This window comes from Drosophila montana, unplaced genomic scaffold (assembly GCF_035044405.1).
Source record: "Drosophila montana isolate Dmon_TW-CO22-7 unplaced genomic scaffold, ASM3504440v1 contig_2127_1, whole genome shotgun sequence".
NCBI lineage: Eukaryota > Metazoa > Arthropoda > Insecta > Diptera > Drosophilidae > Drosophila > Drosophila montana.
In genome coordinates, this window is record NW_026997035.1 from 173849 (window position 1) to 191073 (window position 17225).

Here is a 17225-nt window from a genome sequence, read left to right on the forward strand (position 1 = left end):
TTCAACAAATTGACAGCCTTGACCTTCGACCTGTCGCCAGGTGGCCGTCGCATGAAAGTTTTATGTAGTTTATCAAAAACTCCCGCTCCTGCAGCGCGTGCCTGTTATTAGTTAATAACTATTCGGTCTTTGTTTATTTATAATGCCCATAATTGCCGGGACGTGGCCAATGTGCTTTGGCACCTGCTGCTGTCCAAAAGCAAAGCCAGATATAGCGTCCCCCCCACCCGGCGCTGCCAAGCCTTGAATCAGTCTACAATCTGGCCGATGCCAGTGCTTGTCTAACGTTGTCCATTGGGCATTGTAATTTAATGGCCGTCGCACAATTATTTTCCAATTCACAGCCCAAATACGAAGAAGAGCTGCGGCAAAAAGGGGGCACCTGAAATTTGCCTGGCCTGTTGTCAAGTTAACTTTTGGTCTGCGGCACACAGCAGGTGTTGAAGTTTGGCTAATTAATAGGCACACAGATTTTTTAACTGGATGCGATCCGGCGAGTTGAGGCTGTCGACAGGTGTGTGTGTGTGTGTGTGTGTGTGTGTGTGTGTTTGGGGCTGGAGCGGGCAACGGGTCACGTCCGCTTCACAATGCGGGCGACAGCTGCGTCATCCCGGTCCGCGTTGCGTGCCTGGCTACATTTTGTCCAGGTCCACGTCCCGAAGTTATTACTAATTTTAAATTTATGTGCATTTAATTGAAATTCGGCAGTGGCAACCACAGCGGTACCCGCTGCTGCTGCTGATGACCCACTTGCTGGCTGACTTCGGTGGTTCGGCTTTGGCTTCAATCGAACATGGCAAACAAGTTGCAAACAAGTCACCAAAATCGCATGCAACATAAATTTTCGCACATTTTGGGACTGCAACGAAGCGCACATGCAAGCACAGTCGCTGCCCAAGTCCAAGTCCAAAGTCGCGAACCTGGCCCCAAAGAATTAAAGCAAACAAAAAAAAATGTTTATGCGAGTGCGCATTGTGAGCCTTTTTTTTTTGCCAGGCCGCAAATTTATTACGTTAATTAAAATAATTCTTAATTAATAAGAAGAAGCAGCAGCAGCGGGGCATGAGCTTTTGCTGGATGCTGCCGCGTCGTTGATTTTTGCCGCACAGCGCAGTTGCATGTGCCACATTTGCAGAGGGACAAGCGGAGACAGCAGCGTTCTGTTTGCTGCCCTTTGAGGGCACTCGGCACTCTCTCACCCTCACTCTTTCCTGCTCTCTCCTTCTATATTAATACAGTTCGCTCTCTGTCTGCCGCATGTTTTTTGTCTAGTAATGCAGGGCGCATCAATTATGGATGCCATGTGGCAGCTCCCCTCACAGCAGTTACTCTACCCAAAGCAAAGCGTAGCCGCCCACTCGGCGAGTTTCTCACGGTGCATGTTTTAAAATGAATTTAATATGCTCTTTACTATATTGCAGTACCCTCTCCTTAACTAAAAGTATAGAGTGACCATGGTGTCGTTGTGCACAGTGGGCTAAAATGAGCATTGTTGCGAAAACTGCAAGTTAAAATAGGAGTAGTACGCGATCTGCATTGATGCGAATACTACAGCCAATTATAAGTTTATTTCCAATCAGAATTCGACGCGAATGTAGAGCTAAACGGTAGTCAAATGAGCAATTTACTATGTCTGAACGTAAAACTTACTAGCGAGAAGTTGGCGGTTCAGTCAGTTTACACACATAAAACATCAGTAGTTGACACGCTTTCAAATACAACTAGTACCAGATCTGCAGCATTACGAATACTACATTGAAATATTAATTATATAGATTTATGTTGAATTAGAATTTTATACTGAAGGTTACTTTAGGATCGAGAGTAAGTATTAAGACGGGGTTACGGAAAGCATGCAGGGCCAAAGGTTAGTCAAAGTAAAACCCTCAAAAACAGCACAGCTTAGTTGTCTCAGCGTGAAACTAACAAGCGAGAAGTTGCCGGTTCAAATCTAGCATGATGTGTTCATTTTTAAATATCTTTACTTTAAATGTTATTATTAACAACAAACGAGAAAGAAGTGCTATCTTCGGCACGCCGAAGATTTAATACCCTTGCAGACCCAACCTTTTCAAAATGCTCATAGTGCTTTGCCCGTATCTAAGAAGCACAGGGAAAATAGTTAATACCGAGTATGGTTAAGATATCTTGAAAAACAAAACAGGGCTCCATACAACAACTTAATTTTCGACCGATCGTTCCTATGGCAGCTATATGATATAGTAGCCCGATGTGAATAAGATTTTGCATAAGTGCAGGGAGCATAATAAAACTAATAAATGCCGAGTTTGGTCAAGATATCTTGAAAAACATAAAAATTTTCCATACAAAAACTTAATTTTCGACCGATAGTTCCTATGGCAGCTATATGATATAGTTGTCCGATCTTAATAGGATTTTGCATATATATGGGGAGCGTAGTAAAACTAATAAATACCGAGTTTAGTCAAGATAACTTTATAAACAAAAATGTTTTTCCTATGGCAGCTATATGATATAGTGGTCCGATCCAGCTGGTTTTGACATATGAACTGCGTGCAACAGAAAGAGGGAATTCTGCAAAGTTTCATAAAGATAGCTTTAAAACTGAGAGACTAGTTCGCATAGAAACAGACAGACGGACAGACGGACATGGCTATATCAACTCGGCTGTTGATACTGATCAAGAATATATATACTTTATGGGGTCGGAGATGTCTCCTTCTATGCGTTACACATTTCACGACAAAATTATAATACCCTCTGCAAGGGTATAAAAAGCAAGAAAATAAAAAGAGTACGTTTCGCCGCGTAATCTTTTCTAGTAATAAATAAAAAAAATATTTTGAGAGGCAATTTTCTTAAAAAAACACTCTGCACAGCAGATGCTCTGTGCGTGTATTTATTCGCTTATAGTTAATTTGACCATTTGTCTTACCGTCTTGTGCCACTGTCGCTGCACTCACAGCCTAAGCTGCACTTGTCCCATTGCTGCCACTCATTACATTATTTTCGTGTGTTTATTGTTTCTTTGCGCTCCGGCAGTTGCCGCCAAACCTCTGGCCGCGGGCCACGCAGCTCGTAGCAGCAGCAGCAGCAGCTAGCTGGCGCCCTATTGTTCCAGCCTGCGTCTGAGCCTGCCTCTGACCCGCTGCCCCTCTGTAGACGGTGCTTCGACTGTCCGTTGGCCGCCGCTGTGCAACGCTGGTGCTGCTGCTGCAGTTCCAGTTTATTATGCAGCAACGCACCCCCAATGCGGATCGGGTTGCGGCTTGCCTCGTTGGCACAGACAGCGCCTGACAATGAGTTTTTAGTTTGTGCAACGGCGCTGCGTTCATTTTGCTGCTGCTTATCTGCCACTGCCACTGGTGCAGACGCCGGCGCTGGCGCTGGCGCTGCCAATGTTTGCTGTCATTGCAAATTTTCGAGTTTGACAGCTAACAAGCACAACCGGTGACGGGGACGGAAAAAGGAGCGCTGCTGACTGGTTCCAGTGTAGACGCTGACGCACAGCGTCTTTACTTAAGTGGCGCTACGCAACAGCGGCAGGAGAAGACCCCTACCTACCTGCCCCAGCCCCCTCCCTCTTGGCGGTTATTAGCTGGCCACTGCTTAAGCCTCGCCGAGTGGCTCTCCACACGAGCAGCTCCTATGCGGTGTGGTCTTAATGATGTCAATCCAGAAGCTGCTGCTGCTGCTGCTGCTGCGAACAATGTATTGGAACTTCTGACAAGCGGATTGGGCGCTGGGCGGCATTAGAGCTGATTAGCCATGTGCTTTGGGTTTGGGCTTGTGTCTTGACTGTATTGTGTTTTAGTCCTTGAGTCCTTCAGCGCTCTCTCATACAGTACAGCTGTAAAATACACGTAATTAATGCGGACTTACCAGTTTGGCAATTGGATAGCCAAAGATATGGGAAGACCAGCAAAAAATCTTTGCATCGCTGCACACAGCTGGTATTTTTGTAATAGGTTTCTCGCTTGCTTGTTTCATATCAGAAGGATCTGCTAAATTAAAAATAGGCGAACGAATGAATTGTAAACTTAAAATAAAACGAGAAAGAAGGGCTATCTTCGGCACGCCGAAGATTTAATACCCTTGCAGACCCAACCTTTTCAAAATGCTCATAGTGCTTTGTCCGTGTCTAAGAAGCACAGGGAAAATAGTTAATGCCGATTTTAGTCAAGATATCTTGATAAACAAAAAAGTTTTTCATACAACAAATTAATTTTCGACCGATCGTTCCTATGTCAGCTTTATAATATAGTGGTCCGATGTTGATAGGAATTCGCATATTTATGATGAGAATAGTAAAACTAATAAATGCTGAGTTCGGTCAAGATATCTTGAAAAACTAAAAAATTTGCTATACAAGAACCTAATTTTCGACCAATCGTTCTTATGATGGCTATATAATATAGTGGTCCGACCCAGCTTGTTCCGACATATGTACTGCGTGCAACAGAAAGAGGGACGTCTGCAAAGTTTCATTAAGATAGCTTTAAAACTGAGAGAATAGTTCGCATAGAAACAGACAGACGGACATGGCTATTTCGACTCGGCTGTTGATACTGATCAAGAATATATATACTTTATGGAGTCGGAGATGTCTCCTTTTATGTATTACACATTTCACGACAAAATTTTAATACCCTCTGCAAGGGTATAAAAAGACAAGTTCATATTGGTTTATAAACTAGCATAAGCAGAGACCTATAAATAACTCGATTAAGAAAGAGCTCAAAAATTTAGAAATGATTGACTCAATGTTTCGTAAAAAGATTTTTATATTCATATATTGAGATATTTCCTTTACATTTTATTTGTAAACTCGCAAGCTCAACTAAGTGATATATCTAACAAAATTCTTGACTATGCCCAACTAAAAACTAAGTTTAACTCTTTTGCTTGAAAATTTCAATAGGTTTTTTGCATTTGCCCCTTGGTGACACAGCAGTTCTTGAAAGTTTTCTAGCATGCTAGCAAACTGTGTATAGGGTAGAAGGTTAACACAGCGCATACTAGAGCCCATTTGTTGCAGTGTCCTCGCGACGTTCTAATACATATGTTTATGCCAGTTTTGTTATTACATAAGTGAGTCAGCTGAAAGCATAAAAAGCCAACAGCTGGAGCAAACTTCAACATGAACGAGTCAAGAACGGAGTAGGACAAGCTGTGCGTAGCTGTGCGCCTTGTCGATAAGTCAACTACCTCTGAAAACGACAAGTCATCGCAACATTGATTTGCAGTGTGATGCGTTCGTTCTCTAACCAAAATTTATGCACTTATTTGCTACTGTCCATAATTTCAGTACCAGTTCGATTTAGAGTTATCGAGTTCTATAAATGGGAAAATGTGCTGGGTGTGCGATTCCCTGGAGCGCTCTTTAACCGGGTCCTTGACTTGCTGACCCAGTTGGGCGAACAGCTATGCGCCATGGCCTTTGTTTCTGGCCTGGCATGGCCTGGCCTAGCCTCAGCCTGGCCTGGTATCTGCTCATAGTTATCGCCACAAATAATATTTATCCACTAGATATTTGTATTTATTTGCAATGCTTTTCCACTTGAATTCCTTGCTGCTATTTATTGCTCTCAAGTCAGCATAAAGATGTTTGCCGAGAGTCGCTTCAAAGGTCAACATTGCAGCTCGCGCCAGTCATCATCCACCTAGCCAGCTCCCCTCCATCTAACTCTGACTTTCACATTAGTTTTGCGTGGGTTTTGGCGCTCTGCTGCCCCTTCTCCGATTGCACTCGGCGTGCTCTATCGTTCATCGAGTACATTATCAGCATCAGCATCATCATTGGCCAACAACAACAGCAGAAGCAACAATAACAACGTCATCAGTTTTTAGGTCTTAGTGCGCTGACTTGGCCGTTATCCGTTTGGCTCAATCTGTTGGCCAATTCCTTTGATTACCGCACCCTTTTCTGGGTATTCGCTGCCTTTGTTTGGCTTAGGTCATCATAAATTGTTTGCTTTCAAGTCAATTACACTAGGCAACCACATTTTCCAAACCCCAAATGCCAAAATCAATAGAAATAAATTTACAGAGTTTAACATTTTACGAGTAAGGATACGAATTTGTATTTTTTTGTATTCTTTTAAAAATATGTAAAGCCTTCGGAAATATTTCAATTATTTATCGATTAGTATCAATCGAAGAGCTACTTAAAATAGATAACAAACATATTAAGACAGATAATATTATTTTACCAGTAATTTGAAGTTTATTTTAATCATTTTTATAGTTATCGGTAATAGTGATGTTAAAATTATTTCTCAACTTTTATCGATTATAATTAATCAAAACGTTGCTCACAAGGGAAAGAAAATATCTCATATTGAGTGTTTGAAAACTGAACGTTATATCATTTTCTTAATAATATTTTGAACATTTTATAAATATTGAAAAATAATACATAAATCTTTTTTTTCACAGTTTGGTCAAAAACTATTCTCCTAATATAATTTCATAGAAGCCAGCTCTATGTAATTGTAAAATGCTTGAGATCTATGAAATCTTTTAAATACACTTTTATACAACATGTGCTGAACTATGTTAACTAGTGTTATTATAAGAGGATTTGCACTTATGATTATCTTGGCCTGCTCTTTAGACCCCCGTCACCCAACTGGGTCAGTAGAGTGTCGGCATTGTCTCTACTACTCTCTATACTCACTAGCCAGAAGAAAGTTCAATGCCAGCCCAATACCAAGTGCATCGTTTGGCTGAACGTGGCGATAAGTCCGCGATCAATTACCATATCTTGTGGCATGGGCTAAGCAAATTGTAGCACTCATAATTTGTTGTTGATTGCCTGGCACTTTTGCGTGCTCGAGTGTCGTCTCGAGACCGGGTCCTAAGTAAACCAAAAAAATATATATTTATAAATCCAAACAAGTGGGCAAACCCCGCAGCTGCCCGTACGCCAAAGGGACACTTGAAGCGCCGGCGCAAACAAAAACAGGACTGCGTTTGGGTCTGAATCTGTGGAACGGACGTGAGGACGGACGCACGGGCGGATAGACGGACAGACATAGCAATGCAGACAGCGACAAGTTATCCACAGTGCCTTGTCCCATTGTCGGCATCTTTTTTTCATATCTGTGGCGCTTCCGTTGCAACGAGAGCGAGATGCAAATGTGCCTCAACTGGGCTCCAGCCAACCAGTTCCCTTCCACTTGAAAGTCTTTTGACAATATTTGCGCGCCTCGACAATAAAACGCAAAGTGAAGTCTCAAGCTGTTGCCATCGCTCCCCTCTCACTGTTTTGCTCGGGTCATTTAAATTTCATGGTAAATCAAAATTCGTTGTGTTTATTATTTGTTTTTGCTTTTGTATTTGTTTGCTTTTGCATTTGGGTTTGCGCTCTATGTAGTCCATTTCGGCGCCCCCAACAGCAGAAGACGCCACTTGCAGCAGACCTGCTGGCCACAACGGCAGCGGCGGCATCCTTTGTGCCACAGGATGTCGATTACATTTGTTTACTGCACTCGCTGTACTATAATTTTCCAGCGGCCGTTTAATGAACAGGTGCCTGGCCAGACTCTCTGCCTGACTGTCTGCCTGCTTACCTGGAACTGCTGCTTAATTTGCCAAGTGCACACAGCCGGGCTGAACAGAGTGGGAGCGTGGCGTGGAGAGGGGTGCCTTGTGGAGGGACTGTGGTCAGAGTGAGTGCCGGCATTCACATTGCCACACAAATGGCATTTAATCTCAAAGCGCATCGCCAGATTTACGCGCTAGACAAGATCAAAGCGTCAACTTAGCATTCAACAGCCCACCAATCAGCTGGGCTCAGATAGGGACCAGGCTATCCTGACCACAGCAGACAGGCAAGCAGTCGGCACTGGCTGTCTGTCAGTCTGTCTGTCAGTCAGCCTGTCTGTTTGGGCTTGGCTTGGACTGCTACTTAAATAGTTATGGCATGGATTAGGTTGAGATTGAGTGGAAATGGGCTGGCAAGTGAATAGCCGCTTTATCAATAAATTAGATGCCCTCCGATACGAATTCCATTTAGCTCTCGACTCGAACAAGCACGCGCAAAATTTTAACTAATATTTATTTAACTTTTAATGCAGTGCAGATTAGATCGATATAATAAGCTTTAGCAGTACTTATCAAATATTTATCAAAATATTTGCCCTGCAAAGTTTGATAATATATAAAGGGAGATTCGGTATTTATATCATAAAATAAGTATTGAAATCCCACTCATAATATTTAATCTAGTTTTTTAAATGTTTTTCAAATATTTATTTTTATTTTATATGGATATATACATATGTACAAGGGACAACCTTTAAATCTTGTTAATCCTCAAAAACAGGCAAAATAACTTGTTTCCATGCAAATGCATTTGGCACCAGTGTGCTATGGCAACGTGCTACGAGACATAAACGCGAGCGCACACGCGAACATTAGCAACAATATTTCTGCAATAATGTTGTATGTTTCTATACCCTGAACCCATTGAGAATGGTAAAAAAGGGTATATTGATGTTGTGCATATGTGCATAACAGACAGAAAGAGGCTTATACAATTAATTATCGATAACAGGCCACGTTTACACGACATCGATAAAAATTGATATCGACATCTTAATTTTTGACCTTATCTTGCAGCTGGCAAAAGCAAAACACGCCAAACTTGGTATGTAAAATGTCTTGAAACTAAACATGTATTTCCCTCTTTTGCTAACTCAGCCAGTTCTCCCCAAAATTGTAAAAGAACGCAGTCTTAGAGGTATTGTCTTGGGCTTTGGTACATATAGCATAAAGATCAGACCAAAAACATCGAAGCTAATCAGAAATGGTTTTCCCATAGTGTGGGGCTAAGGGAAGCTTGCAGCATGTGTATTTGTAAAAGTATGTAAAGAAGGAGGTCAGGTTTATTGCAATGACAGCTTTGCGCTGTATTGAGGGTATCTCCAAGTTTTGCACTCCCGACTAGAGCACTCTTACTAGTTTTGTTTGTAATGTTGTTGTTGTTTCCTTTATGCTGGCTACATTTTGTTGCACACTTTGTCAACAATGTTGCCAAGGCAGGCAACAAGCGCATCGCATGCGTGCACGGATTAGCCGCGAAGACCGCCAACAGACTAAAGGCTGGGCATAATGTCTCGAGTCTTGAGATTCTATACGCATCCTGAGCGATAAATAAGCGATAACATTTTAATGGTCATTCAACGACGCAGCTTGGCACATGTTAACGCTGGGCGGGGCAGCACTGGCCGGGCATTCGGGCGTGGGCAGCGCAGGTGCAACACACGCACGCACCTCCATGTGAGGCACATTACTCAATCAGCGCGTCGGCTGATTAATGTAGATCCCCCATGCCCCAACAGCGCTGACAGTTGCTGCACTTCCGTTGCAGACGTCATACAGTCTGGCGCTGCTTGAGGGGCTTTCAGGCTGCAGATGCCACAAATGACAAGTGTCAAAACGCGCGTTGCAGGTAGGCTAAAAACTTTTACTCATTTAAATTGGCATGATTTACACGCACAGCAGCTCCCCATTTTCCATTTACCATTTACCATTTCCCAATGCCAGCTGGCAAGCAGGTCGGTCTCTAGGCCTGTCATCCGCTGGGCTGCGGCTGTGGCAAATTCCAACAGCATTTAACAAGGCGCAGCAGCAGCAGCAACAACAGCATCAGAGGAGGCAGCAAAAAGAAAATGACAAACAGCAGCCCAAAGACCAAAGACAAGATGTTGACAGTCGGACGGGCTGGCGGGCGGGCGGACGGCTGCGTTGCGTTGGTTGCATTTGTCGGTCCTGGTCTGGTCTGGTCTGGCCTGGCCTGGCCTGGTCTGGGTCCTAGTCTGGTTGTTCTCGCTTCTAAGTCTGGGGCGGCTGAGGGTCGCCGCATGTCTCCTGTTGCAAGTTGCTGTTGTCGGTGGCTGACGACGCCGCCGCCGTCGCTTGCTGTGCATGCAAAGTGTTGAATAATTTGTTAAGAAATATTTCTAGTTGCACGTATCGGTTTTGCTGCGTACACCCACCAAATATGTCGTTGACAACATGCATGGTCACCTATAAGGGGCTTTAGAAAGGTTTTTTATACAAAAGTATTATTTATTTGCAACTGGTTTTACCAAATTTTTTAGTATTATATTCACTTTCATTTTATTTTATCTTGCCACTCATCGTTTTTCATTTGTTCTACTTACACACCCACATGTAGAAAATAGGTGGAAAGCTGCATTGATATTATATAAGAATAACAATTATTATATTTGTTTAACTAAAATTGATTCTAGATTTTAATTTTATTTTATCATATCACACAGGTAGAAATTATTTTAAACACATACCTCACATGTGCAAAAAATAAAGTTCTACACATTGGATAAAAAATGTTTGTGACCAAGAGAAAAGTATTTGCAAATTTCATAAGCTTAAACTAAAAACGATGATAGTATCCTTTGGGGTTTCTCCCTTTGAATGTTGTTGCTTTTGTAGGGTGGATTAGCTGCTGCTTTGTTTGTGCCATGCTTGTTAGTGTAATGTGCAACATGTTGCAGCGACGCCGACTGCGTTGCTGTTGCTGCGTAATTAAGTGGGCGACAGTCTGGTAAATGCAAATTTTTGTGTCTTGTCGCGACGCTGCCGAAGCGGCCGCCGCGGCCGTTGCCGTCGCTGCTGAACGCAGGACATGCAGCAACAGCGATGCAGATGCCGTCGACTGATACGCCTGATAAGCAGCCATGTTGCTGTTGTTGTTGCTGCTGCTGCGAGCTGCTGCTAGCTGCGATAAGCGCCTCGCCTATGATCTATGATCTTGACCTTGTCCTGCAGCGCGCGGGCGCAGCTGTCGGCTGGCAACATTGCAGCGGCTTAATTAAAATGTCAAAACTGGTTTAATGGCGTTAATGAACGAACACTTGGCCAAGCACACACATTTGGCAGTTAGTTAGCTGCCACAGAGTTGACAATCTCAACGTTGTCTCGCGCACATTGCTGGAATACTTGAGCTCAACTCGTTGTGGCGCATTCAATTTGAAGTTCGCTTTGAAGTCGCTGCGCGCTCTGATTTATTGTCAAATGCTGAACGATTTCTAATAAAAGCCGCCGACGCGGCAACAAAATGGAAAGTTTTTGGCCAGTTGCTTTGACAGTTTGCGTACCGCCAATTGATTTATAGATATCAAATTCAATTCAGTCTCGACGTCAAGTTAGGCGCTCGCCATTGTTTCTTGGTTGTTGGCCATGGCCCGCATGTTGCGACTCCTTGCCAACCAGGACTCATAATTAATGATCGCTCATGAACATAAGCAACCACTATATATCATTTAAATATATAATTATTGTATCTATATGCAAGAAATAAAATTGACTGAAAAACTGATTTACTGATCAGCGCTTGTCCCAAACTGGTGAAGTCGCCGGCTCAAATTCAACAACATATAGCCTATTAAAACGTCGATTTGACCAATTGGACTCTGAATATCTTTGAACTACAAGCACTGGAATAGGTTCCAAAATCTCTCTCTTCTCTCTTACATACACTCCGCCCCCCTCCCCCTCCCTCTCTTTCTCTCTCTTCTGATTTGTTTGTCATTTGCAGAACACAAGCCCATAATTCGCAGTCGCCGTAGACGCAACTACGTCCGCCTCAGCCTCAGCTGCCGTCACGGCTGCAGCGGTGTCTGCTGCATCTGCCAGACGGGATTTTTGTTGGGAAGGGCAGCAGGGGGGCGAGGCCAAAGCCGTCGACTTGGCGGGCCCCATGTCTGAAAAGTTATGTGATTTATTTGGTCGGCTTTTGAGTGTATGTGTGTGTTGTTTTTACTTTTTCCTTTTTTTTTTCATAGTCACCCGCTGCAGGGCGCTGCGCTTTTTATTGTGGCACAATTTTTATGATTTTTATTGGTGCGCACTTGAGTAGAGTTGGCATGGAGTGGTGCAGAGTGCTGCCGAGTGGTGCTGGTGGCGTTGCATGCCAATGACGCACGGTGTGGTACGAGAGGAGGCGGTTGCTGTAAACACAACTGCAATGCATATCCATGAGGCAAACTGATCGACAATTCGTATATATTGTACGTGAATTTATTATAATACCCTGTAAATATTTAGTGACTAAGAAAGGTTATGCCAAGTTGTTCAAAGGTTTTGCAGACCATGAAAAGATTATACACTGTATATCAGTAGCCCAAAAGTCTGGTCATAATTCTATCTTTTAATCAAACTATCGTTATCAAAAGTTTGATAATATTCGAATAGGAAACACATATGTTACGACACGAAGCTAGCTACAGCGTATCTGCTAGTCGAGCACTGGCCACGGCTGCTCTTTTTGTACTTGTTTTTCTCGGTTTGCTCGAGTTTCGTGCAACAATCTGTAGACACAATAAATTACCAATTATATTTTCATTTCATATTTCTGTCATTGATTTCAGTGGCCCAGACGACATCGCCCTCGCCGGGCATCAAATTAACCGAGCTTCAATTGAAATGCCGTTTCTCTGCTTTTGCTCTCTCTTTCTCACGCTCTCTTTTGTATCTCTTACCTTGTCGCTCACACACATTGTGCAGCTGGCGCGAATTGATTTCCATGAATAAAGGAAATCAATTCACGGCAGTTGCATAATGAGTCATATTATGCAGGTAAGTAAATGTTAATAAATGTTTCCCTGGGATAATATGTCAACCAAAAAGTAATATCAGCATGGAAAAACAGAAATTTGGATTCGGACGTTTCCTGTATACTCACAGGATTCGATATTAATGGTACTTAAGCTCGTCTGCTATGTTATAGGTTATTACTACTCGTAATACCCACTTTTCGAATCGAACTGAAGAGTTTTCTCTGGTTGAAATGCAAAAACTCGTCTACTTTCGAGAGAATTTACAGTTGAAAATTTCTGCTGGTTTTGAACCTGCGACCTCTTACTTGCTAGTTCGACGCACACACACCTCTTTTATACAAGTAGGTCTCATTTATTTAGTACATATTGGCTTTTGAATATTTTTTAAAGACAATCTTATGTGTACTATTTACATTCACAAAAATAAATGAAGGGAATCTTTTTCTTTAGTCAGACCAGCTGCTGAAGTGCATCCCCCATTCCTGAGATTGAGCCCGTAAAGCTCTCTGCCCATTATTCTCAATCAAATTTGTCTAGTCGCGGCACCAGCAGCAGCAGCAGCTTTGCATGCACATTTGGCCGAAACCTTAATGAAAGTTAGCAGCCGGAAAACTGCAATCTTAACGCCGGAGAGCTAAAAGCCAACTCCTGGCAAGGCATCCGGACAAATATTCTACCCCCTATAAAGCCCCTTTTTGGCCAAAGAGGAAACGCGAAAAATCCTTTTATTTGCGTGTTTTTATTTTCGTCTGGCCGTCTATTTTAGCACTAGACGCTGTCTATCTGGCCGCGTGCTGTTTATTTCACTTGCTGTACCATAAAAAAAAGCTGGCTAGAGCTGGCTTTGTGTCCAAATCCCAAACAACCCTAAGCAGCCCCGCATAACTCCGGCCGGAAAATCTAAAGTCGCAGTTAAAGTGTCTAGAAAATTGTGAATGCATTAAATAAATGAAACACTTTGCAGATAAAGTGACCATGGTCCAGGGCTAAATAGGGGTTGCCACTCGACTGAATCCTAGACAACAATAAAAGAAAATGAAATTTAAATTTGAACAGATATTAATAAATTTAAAAATTTATTTTAAAGTTCCGACTAAAGACCTTAAGTCGAATATATGTATATGTATTTTTGTGGAAGAATTTCTTTTGAAATTTTTAGGGAAATCGTATGGAAGATAAGAAGCAGGAAAAATGTATTATTAAATTAGTTTAGAGCTGAAAAATATTATGCAGTTTCTAATTATAGGATACACATATTTCATATAAAAGTATTATTAACTCAAATATTTCAATTTAAACTATTTTCCTAGAGCTATTGATATACAAAATTTTCCCCTAGCTTAAAGATCTTTCGAACCAAATTCCGCACAGAATCATTTTTTCTCATTGTTTCTTTAAGCCACATCCATTAAATAAATGAAACTGACCGAAACGGGTCCGTTCAATGGGTTTCCTATGCTTGGGGCTCGAGCAGACTGTAGGGGTAGTTTACTTTGGCCGGGTCAGTCAAGAGTAAAAATTAAACAACGCAATTCAAAAGCCTGCCCGTTGTTGTTGTTGCTGTTATTGTTATTCTTAATTTATTTTTTTTGTATATACATATTTGCAAAGCTTTTTGGAGCGCTTTTATTATGTTGGCCCTTACTTGAGCGCAGGCTTTTTGATTTATGAAGTGTAAACAAATGTTAATGAAAATTTGTATGGCCATAGTCTGAGAATGTTTAAAGTCCAAGGCACTCGAGCGCCTGAATTCATTTTAATTGCCTTAGCCAATTATGAAGTTTTGAGTGAAAATAATAAAAATCAAACCGAAAAAAACTAGCTGGAAAAACTACAAAAAACTGCCAAATGCTTCAGCTTCTGTAAGCTCAGCACGTAATTCAATCCAGGCAATTCAATTTTTGTGAGCCTGTGTGCTTGTTACTTTTCCCTTTGCTGCGTTTGAGTTTTTCCAACTTGCTCGCTTTGCTTTTGCAGTTGTTGTTGTTGTTGTTGTTGTTGTTGTTGTTGTTGTTGTTGTTGTTGTTGTTGTTGTTGTGGAGGACTGCGCCAGGTGGTCTAATTATTCAGCAAAATGTTCATGCTTCATAGCAGTTTTTAGCATATTTTTCCATAATTTGCTGCGCTTGTTTGTCTGCCCATTTGTCCTCCCGCACACACACACAAACAAATTACAAATCGAAAACTTGCCAAAACTAGCGGCAATTAAAGTATTTTCTTGTGTGCTACAACTACCCTTAACCCGAGCAGGACTTGGTCTACCATTTTGGCTGACTGTGCGTGTAATTATAATTTTCTTTAAGTCGGTTTGCGCTAACTTTTCTTTATGTGAAAGTTTTCCACTCGCTATTCAGCTCATCCCTCCAAGCCCCTCACTCATTCTCCCTCTCTCTCGCTCATGATGTCTACTTTACTTGTTGTCGTTCTTGCCGCACAACCACAAATAATTTTGTCGAAAAGTTTGTCTCCCATTTTTCTGGTAAATTTTTTCTTCAGTTTTCCTTTTTTTCGCATGTTGTTGGTAATTATGCGCTTTGTGAAATTCAAAGAACGCAAACTTTTGGGCTACAACATCATCGTCTGAGTGTATTAGTTGTAATGTGCTACGGTTAGCCCAAGGAAGCGAACAAGTTGCCAAACTTGCGACAACAGCAACTACAAACACAGGTTGACTCGCATTACACTTGCCGTGAACCCGAACCCAAACCCAAACCGAATCCTGGTCTCAAGACTCTTTATCGTTGGGCGCTTACCTTTTGGGTCCAGTTACCGCCTAGCTAGACAATATGTCTTATTAGTTGAGCTTGGCAGGCGGGCAAACTTTCAAACGATTTCCATTCATTAGACCAAAAGACCACAAATTTTGAGCTAATGATGATGTTGATGAATGAAAGCAACTTTATTAACAGTTCTCCACGTTCTATTCGTCAAAAAGTTTACCACAGATTGTCAGGTCAAAACAAGTTCGAAATTAATAAAATTTGCTTTTAATATTTTAGATTGAAGTTTTCTAATAAAATATCTTTCAAAGCTATAAAACACCGCACAAGTAGATACCCTGTGTTCAGATTTCAGAGTCCCAAATGGTTTTATGGCTGCTTTTTGCATACAATTAAATTTCCTAGATTTTTCCTCTAGATAGATTTAGTCTCTTTTTACTTTTTATTTCTAGAAGAATTTTTCCATTATAAGTTTTTTCTCGTTCATTAATATAATATAAACTGTTGCTCTAATAAAATATAAATGTTTACTTGTATAGAAATATTTATTTATTTATTTATTTTGTGATATTTAAAGTTTTTTGCAAGCAAAGAAAAATGATTTTGGCCAAAGTAGAAACTTTTTCAATTTATTGGCCATAATGAAGGCTATTTATTACGTTAGCCAACAAATGAAAACGAATTCAACTCGTTTGTAGTTAACACCAGCTCACGACTTGGCCATTTTGCCTAATGGCCCAGACATGTGCCTGGACATTTGCAAGCGGCCACCGCCGCAATATTTCCTTTTGTGTAATACGACATTTAATTGTATTACTTCATCAGGCATACAGCAAACAGGTGAGGGGATAAGCTGCGAGGTGGAGTCATTTGGCCAAAGGCAGTGGCATGAAAATTCAACTACAAAGTGGACGGCAAAACAAAAAACAATCCAGACTTGCAACAAATGAGCTGAGAAAACTATGAATGAACAAAATATGCTGAGCTGGTATATCTATGAAGAGCTGCATAGATGATATACCAGGAAGAATCTGCCAGGAAGAGCACTTTTGAAAGAAAAATATGTTTGTAGAGCTCCCAAGAGTATCATTTTTTTTGGTTGACAGGAATTAAAGATATAACAGAAACAGCAAAAGACACAGGCGAGAGGGAACAAGTCCATTTACAGAAATAATTCTATTCGTTCAGCCTTTGTTCGCCAATATTCTATATTTTACCAGCAATGATTTAGTTCCGCCTTTAAATTCCCTTGAAATTCCATATAAAGGTATAGATAATATAATATTCTTGCCAAAAAATGAAGCGAACATTTGTATTCTTAACGGATCTGGAGCTCAGACTATGCGAGGAAATGGATTGTCTGTGAAATCGCACAAATAAGACAACTATAATAAGGGTAATGATATGCTTGCAAATCATGGTCAAATAGTTAAATCAATCGAATTGGAATATCATGTATATCCATCAATTTTCCACCCTGGTGGGTGAAGTTTCCAAAGCCCCGTCTTAGTGTTTAATATATCTAACATTTGTTTGCTTGCGTTGCCAACTAATCAGTCAGTCCCTGGAAACGTTTGCGTCTATTTACTAGCAAGAGTTCGATAAATCATAATGTTAAGCTGACAAAAGACCAAACTACGGTCACTTATTATACTATATAAGACAGCTGAGCAGCGTCCAAACAGCCCGATTACTAATGACGCCGATCATATCATGACAATTCCAGCTAAGTCCCGCTCACAATAGCTGTGTGCAGTATTAATCCTACGTAGAGACCCGCTAAACATGGCTGGTTGGCAAGGCTGGGGAGGCACTCGTCTAGTGGGAGCTATGCAAAGTAGCAACAGCAGCCAATGCGACCAAATGTAAAATGTGTTTTCACTTTTGTACGTTTATCAAACGATTTGACTGTGTACACTGAAGGGGGATGTCG

At 41.5% G+C, this 17225-nt stretch overlaps 1 long non-coding RNA gene across 5 annotated transcripts in view; it reads left to right on the forward strand.

Moving 5' to 3' along the window:
• The window catches only part of LOC135427166 (uncharacterized), a 198976-nt gene that overhangs the window by 165045 nt on the left and 16706 nt on the right, over window positions 1-17225 (forward strand). The window lies entirely within an intron of this gene.